Source organism: Argopecten irradians, chromosome 6, assembly GCF_041381155.1.
Source record: "Argopecten irradians isolate NY chromosome 6, Ai_NY, whole genome shotgun sequence".
In the NCBI taxonomy this organism is placed as follows: Eukaryota; Metazoa; Mollusca; class Bivalvia; order Pectinida; family Pectinidae; genus Argopecten; species Argopecten irradians.
Window position 1 is genome coordinate 26,097,889 of NC_091139.1, and position 14,192 is coordinate 26,112,080.

General features: G+C 34.8%; 1 protein-coding gene across 1 annotated transcript in view; it reads left to right on the top strand.

The window, feature by feature from the left end:
- The window catches only part of LOC138325461 (metalloprotease TIKI2-like), a 99,116-nt gene that overhangs the window by 12,542 nt on the left and 72,382 nt on the right, over positions 1 to 14,192 (top strand). The window lies entirely within an intron of this gene.

Consider the following 14,192-nt stretch of genomic DNA (forward strand, 5'->3'; position numbering starts at 1 on the left):
CTTTCCCTGAGAAACATAAACCATTTGGTTTTGGCTGAAATACAGCTTCTATCACTGAAACTTTAGCCATTTGTTTTTCAACAGGAATACAGAAATGCACATACAGTTTTGTGCCTAAAAATTGAAAAAAACTTTCGCTCACCTGTCGTTGGTTGTATCTTCTGATAAGTACACCTGTTCTGTAAGTGCCGTTAACAGCATAGGAAGTGCGTTTCTCACCCATTCTAGAATTTTATTGTGCTAGCTTTTTGCCATATAATTGAAACATTTACTTCAAAAACCCTGAATCGGTCAATTATGTTTAATGGAATGTTAGGAGCACACCTGAACCCTAAGAACCCCAAACAGGTTCATTGTACTTCGAGTGCTTGTTTTCGTTTGAATTTTACATAAATTTTGGAAAAAAGCTTTTTTTTTTTAAAGATAAACTTGCAGAAGATAGGCTATTAACCAAAAATGTATACCGTTTTACACTTCATATAAAAGTTTTACTGGCCGATAAATGTATACATCAAACATCTTATCAAAAACAAATACTTTTAGAATATGATATTCAAAAGATTCAAGAAATGTTTTCATTTTTAACCAATGAAAGAATTTTTTTTTTAATTACTTTTTAGTTTAAATATCAGACTTTTTTTTCCAGAAGCTTTTTTTAAACTTATAATACTATCGATGATGTTTTTGTTGTGTTCTGATAAATGGTTGCTCACACCCTCTGTGTTTACACAGACCACCAGTACTTTTCTACTTCACATGGTTGAAGAGTTCCACTTAAGGGAGGTAAACAAAATTGCACAAACACATTCTTGAGGCCCCTGAATGCTATAAAACCACTTTACTCTATAAGAATGTGTACAAAGATATTGTGTTTGGTTTCTCCCTATTGTATAAAGTAAAGCCACCACCCAGTGGTGTGTATAAAGAGAGTGGAAGTCGCAGATCTGCATTTACCAGGGATGTTGTTGAATGGATTCATTTATTTTGGAGTCCAGAGGATCACTCGACTGCAGGACTGGATTAATACTTAGTGGTGGTCCTATATATACTGCCAACCTAACTGATATAATGATTTAAGTTATTATCAATGCAAATTTACAGAGCACAGTAATGGAGAATTGGTAAATGGAACACTATTGGTTTCAAATGTTTTTTATGTGATTCACAGTGTGCCAATTATGTGTATAAAGCTGTGAAACTTAATGATAAATTTCAAAAGCTGACAATATCTATAATATGTACATATTCCAACACTATATAGGAGACCTATAACAAAATGGCTGTCACTTCTTTAGAAACAATGACAAAATTATATAATGGGGCATCAGTTTACCATTTGAAATCAATTTGTTTATCTCAACACAAATGCTTTAAAACATTATCAAGCATTTTGGTAGGCAAAAATATTCAAAAACTTCAATTAAAATGAAAGTCATCAGATGATGGTTGTTTTAATATGTAGACCAAAACCAGCAAAAACAAAAAGTCTTGGTCATTTATACATGCTGCTTGAATCGGATTTCAACTTGATACGGGATATACTTCATGCACATTGGTCTGCAACTTGCTGCACTTTTAAGGAAAGACTGCATGCCTGCAGGGAAACATTTTTGTGTTGTATAGGGGAATGTGTTTAGAAACATCACTGTGTATACCCAATGGTGCAAACAAGAGATTAACTTTCTCAATATACTGGTAATTCTCACTAAGTATTAGCCAGTGATGAATACTGTTGTACAATTTATGGCTACAGATTTCTCAGTTCATGTCTCAAGTCTCCAACACCAGGCAGTGATTGATTTTTTTGTGATTCAGTGTCATGGTGTTCTAGTCACAGAAGCACCTTAGCTGCAGAAATCAGTGTCTTGTTTCAGATAATTAAACATCCTGAACCATCTTGTACATACACCCAATCCTGTAAAATGTACAGCACCATTGCTCCCCGTTTGTTAGATCAAGTTTCGGGATTAGCAAGGTTGCCAAACCCTTGATGGATGATGATGCATCATATTATTTTTAACCATAAAGGTGATAACTTCCTAAGAAAATTTTGGTAGATTACTTCATGTTTCTCTCATTCTTTATCTCTATCTCAAAGCCCATTAGCTGACAAAATGATGAATGCTCTCTGATACCTCAAACTATCATTAAGACATCAAAATACCAATTGTTATTGTGATATCTCAAAAACATAGTTAAATTCTGAGTTGTTGGTTCTTTTCTAAAAAATAATACAAATGAGGTGTGATTAAATATATGTTGAAAGAATATCTATAGGGCTGGTACCAAACATGTCAGACTTGTCATTCAATATGTCTGCCATATGATGAGGATGGTATCTGTTGGGGAAGGTTTTATTGATACAGTTGAATCAAGTTGATTGCTTAGTAGAGATATGTAACATTTTAAAGCTGTATCATTGAAGTGGGCCAATATGTTATATTGAAGGTAGTATCACAAGGGTAAAAGATTGATGATTTTTTTTTTGGAAGTTAATCAGAAAATATGTTCTGCATAATCTTTGTAGATTGTCAATAGATACAAAATTCCATAAAGTTACATTCATATTATTTTGTAAATAATCTTTGAAAATTTATATGACAGGATAAAGGCTAATTATAAAGCAATGACAATTCATCATTAACATTTTGTTCCTTGTAATAAGCAAAACATCTGATGATATATATATATAGTAAAGTTGTAGAAGCTTTTTTTTGACAATTTTCAATAAACAATGAAAACTTTTATACTCCTCAATTCATTTAACTATATTCAGTCATTTTACAGATCAATTGCCGATACCTGGTACATTTTTTGAGGTTCATGCATTCTTGAAATCTGTTTTAAAACACATATGATATGAGCAAATCATCAATGGTACATTAAAGTGTCATACCATTTTGTGGATCGTACTTCTTGAGTGGTTTTTGTGAATTGTGAATCTGTCAGCCATTTTGTTGGTTACACATTGTCAGTAGTCCTTGTTGACTGAAGGAGAACACCAGATATTTCTAATTGGGCTGGACATGCATGTGTGAAGTCAGTGTGTACTTAGACATTGATTTTATTTCCTACTTCCATCCTCCTGATTACTTCACCCCTTCTTGACACTGGTCCATTGGGAGGAGCAGACGGTCAGGGGAGCTGTCAGTAATTCTGATCAGGGCTGGGGAGCTGTCAGTTATTCTGATCATGTGCAGAGCTAGGGAGCTGTCAGTAATTCTGATCATGTGCAGAGCTAGGGAGCTGTCAGTAATTCTGATCATGTGCAGAGCTAGCTAGGGAGCTGTCAGTAATTCTAATCATGTGCAGAGCTAGGGAGTTGTCAGTATTTGCAGAGCTATAGGGAGTTGATAGTAATTCTGATTGTACACAGGGTACTGCCATAATTTAGTGATTGAACACAGGGATTTGTCACAAAGAGCAGAAAAAGTCACTCTTTTGTTGCATTTGTTGACACAATCTGATTTCTGCTTGAGACTCTTTACTCTATCCTTATCTTTATATATTTTGATATTCTGTTTAAAAAAATAAACATTGACAGTTGATCACAGAAGAAATGGACAAGGCCTCATAATAAACAAAACAAATGTGCCAAGCTTGTGGCAAGGGTTTCAAACCAAAGACACATTGGCCATGAGCTCTAGACAACTGCTTTTCTAATTGCAAGGTTATACATCTGGTCTAGATCTGTCACCTTGCTGCACATGAATATAAGTGTGCTTAAAATACCTGTTGAGAATTAGGCCAAGGTGCATTGAGTTTTCTAAAGGATTTAACAGATCAATTAATTCTGATGTTTATAGCTCAAAAGTTTGGGTTCTCTATGGCTCAAACATTTGGTTTCTCGATCTATGGCTCAAACATTTGGTTTCTCGATCTATGGCTCAAACATTTGGTTTGAGACTAGACCTAGTGGCTGTATTTCATCTCTCTCTCCTTGCTGGACCATATGAATTTTTCTCCCTTTCCTTGGATGCAGTTACACTTGATGAGACGTGATAGAAATCATGTGAGGCTCGAACCTTTAGATGATTCAATGTTAACACAAGTGACCAAATGTTATCACCGTAAAAGTTGATAACAGGTTGGTATGTGTGTGGTATCAAAATGGAGCTTCACAATCAATAGATCCAGATAATCCAGTGACAACACAGGGTGACTATCTATAAAATGATCAGTTTCTGACTCTGATAACATATAGGTACATGCTAGTTTTATAGTTATATTTAGTCGTACAATGATACATCAAAATAGTTCTAATCTCAAGGTCATAAGGTCAAAATATTTCTGTCAATCAACACATTCCATAGATAGAAAAGTAGACATACATTGTATTTCATTAATCTGTAAAAATGTTGTAATACAAGTATGAGTGATTCACATTTAGATTATCATGTGATGGAAATATGTCCAGTTATCAGTCTATAATTAGCTGAGGCGGTATGTGTGGTGGGAGTTAGAGGAGAGAGATCAGAAGCGATGTAGACAATATGAAGCAATACAGTGATAAGTCATTTGAGTATACACACAGTTAGTCCTTTTAAAACAGAAACTGCACAACATTGAACCATTGCATATTTACAAATCAAAAGTGTGTCCATGGTTATATATATCTTACCTAAAGACACTACCACTGTAACAGGACAGACCAGTTCACTTCTCAGCACCCTGAAGACACTACCAATGTAACAGGACAGACCAGTTCACTTCTCAGCACCCTGAAACACAAACTGCAAAGGGAAAGCTGAACCATTGCTCCCCAGATCGCCATTTAAGGTTACATAAATATTGCATGCTCAGTCCAACTTGTTTTATGACACCCCCCTCATGCCATCCGAAGATTTGAAAATTGTAAAAATCAAATATTTACAATTTTTATATTTCCCAATGCATCAAGTCATGAATGTCAAAAGTTTGGCATTTATGATGGATACGCTAGTCTTGAATTGGATATAAATGTACTTATTTCTGGCGTCTATATCTTACATTTATCAATGTTTTATCTCCCTTTAATGAGCACCACATTTACGAAAACCACACATAGACAAATTATTATCGCTCCGAAGGTGGAAACAAATTTTTGACCTTGAGTCTAAAATAATTTTTCTGATAAACCTTAATTTACTTGTAACGATACCCAATATAATGGTTAATAAAAAACAGCAGAAATTTGTAGTTTTAGTAAAAAGGAAATAGTTGCCCCAGCAGGTCCAGTAAGGCACATGTTACAGTAATATTGATAGGGAAAGCAGATTGTGAACACCAAACATTTATACCATACAAACGCATGCTGTTACCAAAAGATCACTTTCTTTTTGAAATTTGAATCTTGATAAATTGTGTATTAATGGAGAAAGCCTGCCAGTGGAGAGATGTATCTTACGCTGTAACAGCTGTAAACCGTTAAATCCTTGTAAAACGCCCGCTGTTTCTGTCGGGGGAATTAACTATTGTTTTATTGTTAATTACCAACACAACCTTGATGTTGATGTGAGGTGCAGAGGTGCTGCCCCCTAGGTATGGCATACAACACCCAAGATCTGCCGCTAAGCGCTAACAATAGCTTGCCAAACATGACCAATTGTGCAAGGAACAGGTGTAGAAGCTGATAAGATAAGTCCAACAAGGCGTAGAATTGATAGTAGGCTTAATAATGTTGCATCAGTAGATAATTGATATTAGACCGATATTCGGGGAACATAAGTATCTGAAATCTCAAGATTTTGTTGTGGTAAATACCTTTGGTATTCACATATAATTAGGAGTAATTGAATATCAAAATTGTCCCTTTGGGAATTCGAAAAAATTGAATGGAGCAATACAATGCTCAGAATTAGGTGTTGTGAAATACAATGTCTGATGTAGTACTGATTTCACAATCAGGCCTGTCTATAAAGACCACCCAAGGTGGTGTCTGATTCACAATCAGCGTCTATGTACTGATTCACAATCAGGCCTGTCTATAAAGACCATACAATGCTGATGTCTGTGCTTACTGATTTCACAATCAGGCCTGTCTATAAAGACCACCCAAGGTGTGAAACATGCTGATGTAGTACTGATTTCACAATCAGGCCTGTCTATAAAGACCACCAAGGTGTGATACATGCCTGATGTAGTACTGATTTCACAATCAGGCCTGTCTATAAAGACCACCAAGTGTGAAATACAATGCCTGATGTAGTACTGATTTCACAATCAGGCCTGTCTATAGACCACCAGTGTGAAATACAATGCCTGATGTAGTACTGATTTCACAATCAGCCTTCTAAAAACATGCGATTGATCACATAAGAAGCCTGATGTAGTCTGATTTCACAATCAGGCCTGTCTATAAAGCTATGCCTGATGTAGTAGACCATTATAAGACCCATTGAATAACACAATGCTATGATGTAGTACTGATTTCACAATCAGGCCTGTCTATAAAGACCACCCAAGGTGTGAAATACAATGCCTGATGTAGTACTGATTTCACAATCAGGCCTGTCTATAAAGACCATGCCTGATGTAGTACTGATTTCACAATCAGGCCTGTCTATAAAGACCATGCCTGATGTAGTACTGATTTCACAATCAGGCCTGTCTATAAAGACCATGCCTGATGTAGTACTGATTTCACAATCAGGCCTGTCTATAAAGACCATGCCTGATGTAGTACTGATTTCACAATCAGGCCTGTCTATAAAGACCACCCAAGGGATAAGGTACAAATGGTTTGTTGTATATTTGTCTTTATATACCATACACAGGTCAAACATTTTTGAAAATGGCCATATTTTGACCTGTAGAAAGTGGTCTTGTTTAGCAGCAGAAGTGGTCACTAATTGCATGTTTGTATTGTTACATGCATAAAATAATCTTAGTAATTGCCAGGATGAGATGAAGGGTTAAGTTATAATGCAAATGAATTACAGAATTTACTTATAACCTTAGACTACTAATTTCAAGGTCACAGAGAAATTACTCTTGAGAATACATTTGAAAAGAACTTCTTTGTTAAGTATAGAGACTGGTTTGTCATCATCTGCATATTCAGCAAATCTGAATCAACTGATTGATGAAAACACATTTGGATTCCACTTGTCTTAATTGTCATTTGTCCAAATTCATAGGCATTGGCAGTCACAGAAAGGGCATTGTCAATGGACGATGGTCAATAACATGTTCTATCGAGTACAATGAACGCTTTATGATGGAGAAGACAATCTGTTTGTGATATCAACCAGCTCTTGTTCTTTTTAGTGCATGGCCTGAATCTTAAACCATTCTCCTTCTCCAGTACCTCTGTAGATTGTCTTCAGCTTTAGGCCTTTGAACTAGGACTTGGCTACAAGATTCTGTACATGTTTTGTGCAGGAGGGATGGGGATCTTGAAGACAGACACAATGTTTTTCAGCTTTCTAAAATGTAAGTGCTACAGACTCTGTTATCTGTTTATGATGTCATCTATTCTTCTTACTTTGGAATGCAGGGTTTAATTGTCTAAGAAAAAATCTTACAGGATCTGCAACAAATATCTTGTTGGTTGAAATAACATAGATATCAGTGAATCCGAATTGAGCTATGGATTGCTATCTGATATAGACCATGTGTCTTTAAGTGCATAGCTCAAGTGCCGTTAAGTGAAAGTGATATACAGAAGAAGCCATTTGTCACATTTGTTTTTGAAAAAGTAATTCTTTTTGTCTACAGTTCGACTCTGCTTTTAAATCCAAGTCTATCTCCCATATTTTTTCAAATGAATTTTTGATCAGAAATAAAGTTTTTTCTTTATGAACACTCTTTTAACTAAAATCAGTTCAAAGAGTTTACTGAATATCATAATAAAAATAAAGTCATTTATAACCGAAGTGTAAAGGTCAGGGTTCAATGATAACGGCTAACATGAAGGACAAGGTTAAATCTCATTTAACCCCTGAAACAGAGGTCAAGGTCAGATAATGAAGTTATATCTGACACAAAGTTCAAGGTTACATAATAACAATTTTTTGCATTACTAGTATCAAGGTTAATATTACAATTAAGAAGGTGTTAAAGTCACATAAAGGTCAAGGTTAGATAGAATGTTATGCTTAGCACAAGGTCAAAATTTGATAATTATAGTGGCATCTGAAATACCCAAGTACAGATTTGGAAAGAATCATGGGCTGACTCGAAACATATTAGAGTTTAACACTGATTAAATGTGGTCCATTTTCGGGAGATTCCACATCTGTGAGGCATTGAATTACCCATAATTCTAACTCTTCTGTCTGATTAAAAAATGTAGAGAGCAGACCAATCGTACATTAACTTATACAGAAAAAAATTCTAGTAGTATGTAATTAATTTGGATTTTTTGTTTGATTTTGATAAGACTTGACTAGAACGGCTGGTTTTGGTCACTTTTATTGGATATACAGACAGTACATGTGTCTTGTTGGGGTCTGTAACAGATAAATCAATCAATGCCTAGGATCTTTTTTTGGATTAGAATCTTGTGTTGATTAGCTTCATAAAATCAAGGTCCTTGAAAAATATGGCTTTATATTTAGGGTACTAAAAATTCTGGCTTTGCATATTATCTGCCCTTGCAGGTTTGAAATAATGATTGTGTAAAACGCGAGTGTAACATCATATTTTACAGATATAGCAATGTGAGCTTCACCTGAAAAATAATCTTCCTGCAAGGGAGATATAACTCTGTAAAGACAAGATAAGTTAAAGATGCTCCACCGCCGACAGAACATAAACGATAGTCATCATTTGAACAATAATTGGTGTTTAAACGTGTATATATATGTCTAATTAACAGAAAAAAATAATATAAAATAATTCATTTTGCCTTTGGTGCATGTGCAATCATTACTTCATTCCATATAGGATATAGTGCCACAGATTTTTTTCGGGATGCAATTAATTGTTTTCCATATTTTTAACTTGAAGTAAAATTAGAAGCTCCGACTTTTCAATGGTGGTGATGATGTAAAGTAAGTAACTTTTATAACCGAAGAAAAATACTAAATCGTCTGCTCCTGTTTTTGATAGTGAAAAAATACCATTTTTCAGCGGTGGAGCATCTTTAAGGTTATAGGTCTCAATAATATTGTAGATTAAAATTTTACACTTTTCGATTATCAGAAAGTATTCATGCATCTCTCTGTGTTGAGGAATGTATATTGGTTTGGAGTCAATAGTTTAGTGTATTGCATAATATTTGACATTGGAAATCTATAGTTATCCATAGACATTCATGGTGGCCTCATCATTATTAGAACCCTCTCTGCTAATTACCATAATTTTAACCCACTCAGATCTTCCCTTGCTTTGATAATCAATACCTTTAAGTAGTTAGGGTTTATCATTACACAGAAATGGTTTCCAGAGTGGTGGGACATATTTCTGATTTCTATGTCATCAATTATTGGCGATAATTTAAGGATCATTGAGATGGGTTCCCATTCCTCATTCACCCCTGTAGACACAAATGAACACTTCCAAATCAAAGGCTGGAACAGTTCATTATAAATTATCAGGGCTGAATGAGTTAAAGAACTACTTCATTAGTCCATTGTGTTCTTCCTGCCATCTGCCTACAACTTCCCCCAGGGGAGATAACTCAAGTGTATAATGGAATGAATGACTTGATAATGACTATTAGAGTGTAATTGTTCAGTCATTTAGCAACATACATTTCTATTAGCCAAAGTGTTAAACAATGTCAGTAATTATACAGACAACTTCTACCAGCAACTTTTCCGACACCTAGATGGAAGACCTTGTCCAAGAAGACCCCATAATCATGTTAACTCCCTAAGGGACACTCGGAAATACACTACTAACACAATGACTTATGTTGCTGATAATTGCTGAAGATTGAAAGTGCTGTGAGGATAATGTATTTTTTCCAGTATATTTTCTTCATTAGTTCGATCACAGGGTAATTTATTTCTATTAGTGACGAAATGAACTGCTGGTTGAGTTATTTCTGTAGAGAAGAACCTGAGAGAAGACACCAGCAGTGTCGATTTGTGAACTGTCAACACATATCCACTATGTTGTCACCACTTTTCTTAAGTCTATACTTATCAATTTCATTTATTTGTCATATTGTGTGTATACCTGGCTACAAATGAAAAAAATATAAACTGAAACAAATATATTTATCACTTAGTTTGAAGTTCTTATTTACTGTATAACAAGTGACGTAAGTAGACATGTTCAATAATTTACTTATTTCCTCCATCAGACAACTACCAACATCATCTTTTATTGTGATTTACTGCCTATATAACTCGACCTATTGGTAAAAAGGTTTAATTTTTTTGTTGATTTGATTGTGATGTAGTAGTGGAAAGCATTAATAGAAGTACAAGTAAATTATGTTATATTTTTGTTAGGATGAAGAGGCCAGTTTTGTTTTTTATAAAAGGAAACCAAATGTAAATTGATAACGCCTATCACTTCCCTAATATTATTTATATATATATACTGAGGTATTTTTTTAATCACAATACTTAACCTTTTCAAATGTTCACTGTTATATCTTCGGTAATATAATTGATAGACAATAAAGATGGGGGTCAATGAGTACAATGTCTAGGGAAACAAATCACCTTCCATGAGCTCTAGACTTTGTCTCCATATTGATTCTGATACTGTCACCTGCTCCCCGCCTCTCTCAGCAGCCATCTTGTCTGACTAATGTCATGTAGACAGACTAACTTAGGGATGGTGTATACATTCTGTGGGGGTTGGGGTTTGGGGGTTCCATGCTAATCTGTTTTAGAGTAGAGTAGAGAGCCTGCCTGTTGTAGTCAAGGGGGGGGGGGGGGGTCATCATTTGACCTTGTACTAATCAAAGGGGTCATCAGTATCAATTGACCTCTGACCTTTGGAGACATCTATATGTTAAACACAAATGTTCCTATTTTATTGCCAATCTTGAGGTCTAATTTACAGTATTTGTTCTAATCCAATCATACAGTTATGTCTAAGTGAATTGATATTTCAATATTAACTTAAAAGTACAATTAATTTCATTTATTATCCTTTTATTGGAGATCCCTGGTGGGCTAAACAATGGTCCTTCAGATTAAACAGGCGTAGTACCTTTGATATTTATACAAAGTAGGAGGCCATATAACTGATGACGTCAACACTAAAATTTTGGAAATATTCTGTCGAAACGTATTTAATAGTGATTGATTTTCATCATACATGTAATTTTCTATCCTAAAAGTAGGGCTGTATAGCTGCAGATTCTACAAGCAGAATAATAAATTGTTTTAGAAAATTTCAATATTTCAAATGCTGGAATTGTCTGCTTTCAAAAATTAGTGTGATAGAATATGTTTCTTAAAGTTGAGAATATCCAGTTGCTGGCAGAATACGTCTAAATTTCAGTCAAACATAAAAACTAGATTCTGTCTAGAAGTATTTGTTAGGGATGGTAAATAGCGAAACAGTTATATATATAAATGTACTGTACTGTTGGTCAAGTCTGGTTTAGATTAATGGGAAGGGTTCCCCAGAGCGGAGGTAAAGTCGTCATTCCAAATACATAGAGTGTTAGATTATTAATGTCTTTACGTTGTAATAGGTGTGATATACAAACGACCTGCCAGAAGTGACGCAGACAGTTGTAGTAACGGTACCGGAGCTGGAAGGATCCAGAGACCTAGTTCTAGTTCATCACTTATAACCGAAGGAAGCAATTGATAATGCTGCCAGTTTTGACCTCAAGTCTGTAGATTTTCTTCATTAAATACAACCGTGTCTGTTATGTATGGCGAAGAAAGAGACTCAATACATTGTTTCTTCCCAGGTCTGAGCTTTAAGCAAGCTACAGCTGAAGAATCGAGTAATGGAGCTAGGAGACATATATACAATTCTGACACCCTAAACCGGAGTACTCCACCTGATATCAAATCATCTGGAGAAAAAGATAAATTTTCCTTTCGTCGTAGTTTATTGGAATTCTCGACAAACTTTCTACCCAATATATTGGTTTTTCCACTTGATATAACGCCCATGTTGATTGGACCATTTGTATCCACCTGTCTTACTAAAGTTGTATGCACTCAAACAAATCCAGTGCCAAGTCTGCCATTAAGATCCATCTTTCAGGCAGAAAGGGAGTACAGGGCTGCGTTACTGCGGCCATGTTTATTAGGCGTTTTCTACATGTTTTATGTTTAAGACTCATATGTTTGGACATATCAGTAGAAACAGGTGGCTCTCTCTATCACACCGACTCTGTCAGGTGAAGACAACTTGAGACACACCACTATTGGTACATATATCATCACATCTTTATCTTATCGCTGTCTTCCAACTTCTTCTCCGAATAGTTGACTGACCTTTTGGTTGCTTTTACTGTTAATTAGCTAAGTAATAATATTTAGACAGTTGTTTTTAGCGCCAAGGCTGGTGTAGCTCGAATATTACCGTATTGGTCTAATTGTTGTCCTTTCCAGATTGTACACAAATTGGTAATCAAAGCCTCAAACTTGGTCAATAATTTTTTTGTTTTAGCCTGATTAAGTAAACTTCTTTGTAACCACTGGACATGAACTTGGCATAAATGTATGGTCAATGGAAATATTGACTTCCTTTCTCTTCCCCATGATTAATAGGTACTGATTATAGAACTTGTATTTCTAAAAACCTCCTGAACCTTGGGGACGTCAAATCAAACAATGTTACCAGATTGACTGTGTTAATTCCCCCAAATAGATGTGAATAGTAACAGAGTGTGCCTGACCATGTGGGTTACAACTTTCCTTTTGCACAATCATATTACCGGGGTAACTGGTTTAATAATTTTAAAATACATTACTTTCTAGAGCATTGATACTGTATAGTTACTAATATTGGCAGGATTTTGATTTCGCTAAATTCGTGAATTCATTCAAATTCGCAAAAATTTCTCGCAAAATGTATTAAATATGATTTGTGAAAATAAGCCGCCGCCTAAAAGTTCCAAACAATAAATTTCGAGATTTTTCACTCCCAAAATTTAATAACTATAGAGTATATATAGTCTTATCCAATCAAGGACGCTTATCTTGCACTTTTATGGGAATTACAAAATCTTATCTGATTGTAGATATATGTATGACATTGATGATGTAACTGAAAAAATAATCCTGTTACATTTTTCTTATACCCTTTCGCTCTAAATGACAAAAGGTTGTTCTTCAAGACCTTTATTCAACTTTTAAGATATTCTATAACAAAATTGTGTTTTTGACATTTGGTAAAAAAGATTAAAAAAAAAAATGAAATTCTGGAGATTTTTTCCACAAATGTCAAATGTGCAAGGTCAAGTCATATTACATAGAGAATACATACATAGTGTCTTAAAATATAAGTTATATTTTGGCAAAGGTTAAAGGATGAAAGTGGCAAGCCCTAAATTGTCCATATATGATTGTAATGTTGTTACTGTCATTATGACGTCATTGTAATTAAGTCTTTCCATCACATGGCAATGTTTCAATGATGTTATGATACTACATGCTGCCTCAATTTATAAAAATGTTAAAGATGCTCCACCGCCGACAGAGCATAAATGATATTCATATATGTCTAATTAACACAAAAAAATAATACAAAATAATTTATTTTGCCTTTGGTGTATGCGCAATCAGTTCTTCATTCCATATAGGATATAGTGCCACGGAATTTTTTTGGGATGCAATTAATTGTTTTTTATATTTTTAACTTGAAGTAAAATTAGAAGCTCAAACTTTTCAATGACGGTAATGGTGTAAAGTAAGTAACTTTTGTAACCGAAGAAACATACTTAATCATCTGCTGCTGTTTTTGATAGTGAAAAAATACCATTTGTCAGTGGTGGAGCATCTCTAAAGATTATATAATATTATATACAAATTCAGCTAGAGAAAAATGCTTACCCCCTTCAGGGCGAAACACGTCCTAGAGATTCAAACTGTTGGGGTAGGATTCCCTATCAAACACTTGGTAAAAATCCTTATGTTTGACAACCTAAGAATCCTACCTCTTGGGTCTGCAAGTTCTTCCGGCTCACACACCCTTAAGACAAAATTTTACTCACATGGGGGTAAACGATTATTTTAAAATTTTTAACCCATGTCTGTCCCATCTGGTTACATAGATCCTGTATAGATCTCAAAACAATTCAGTTTTTGTTTTATTTCATATAAAGAAGACTAAATACT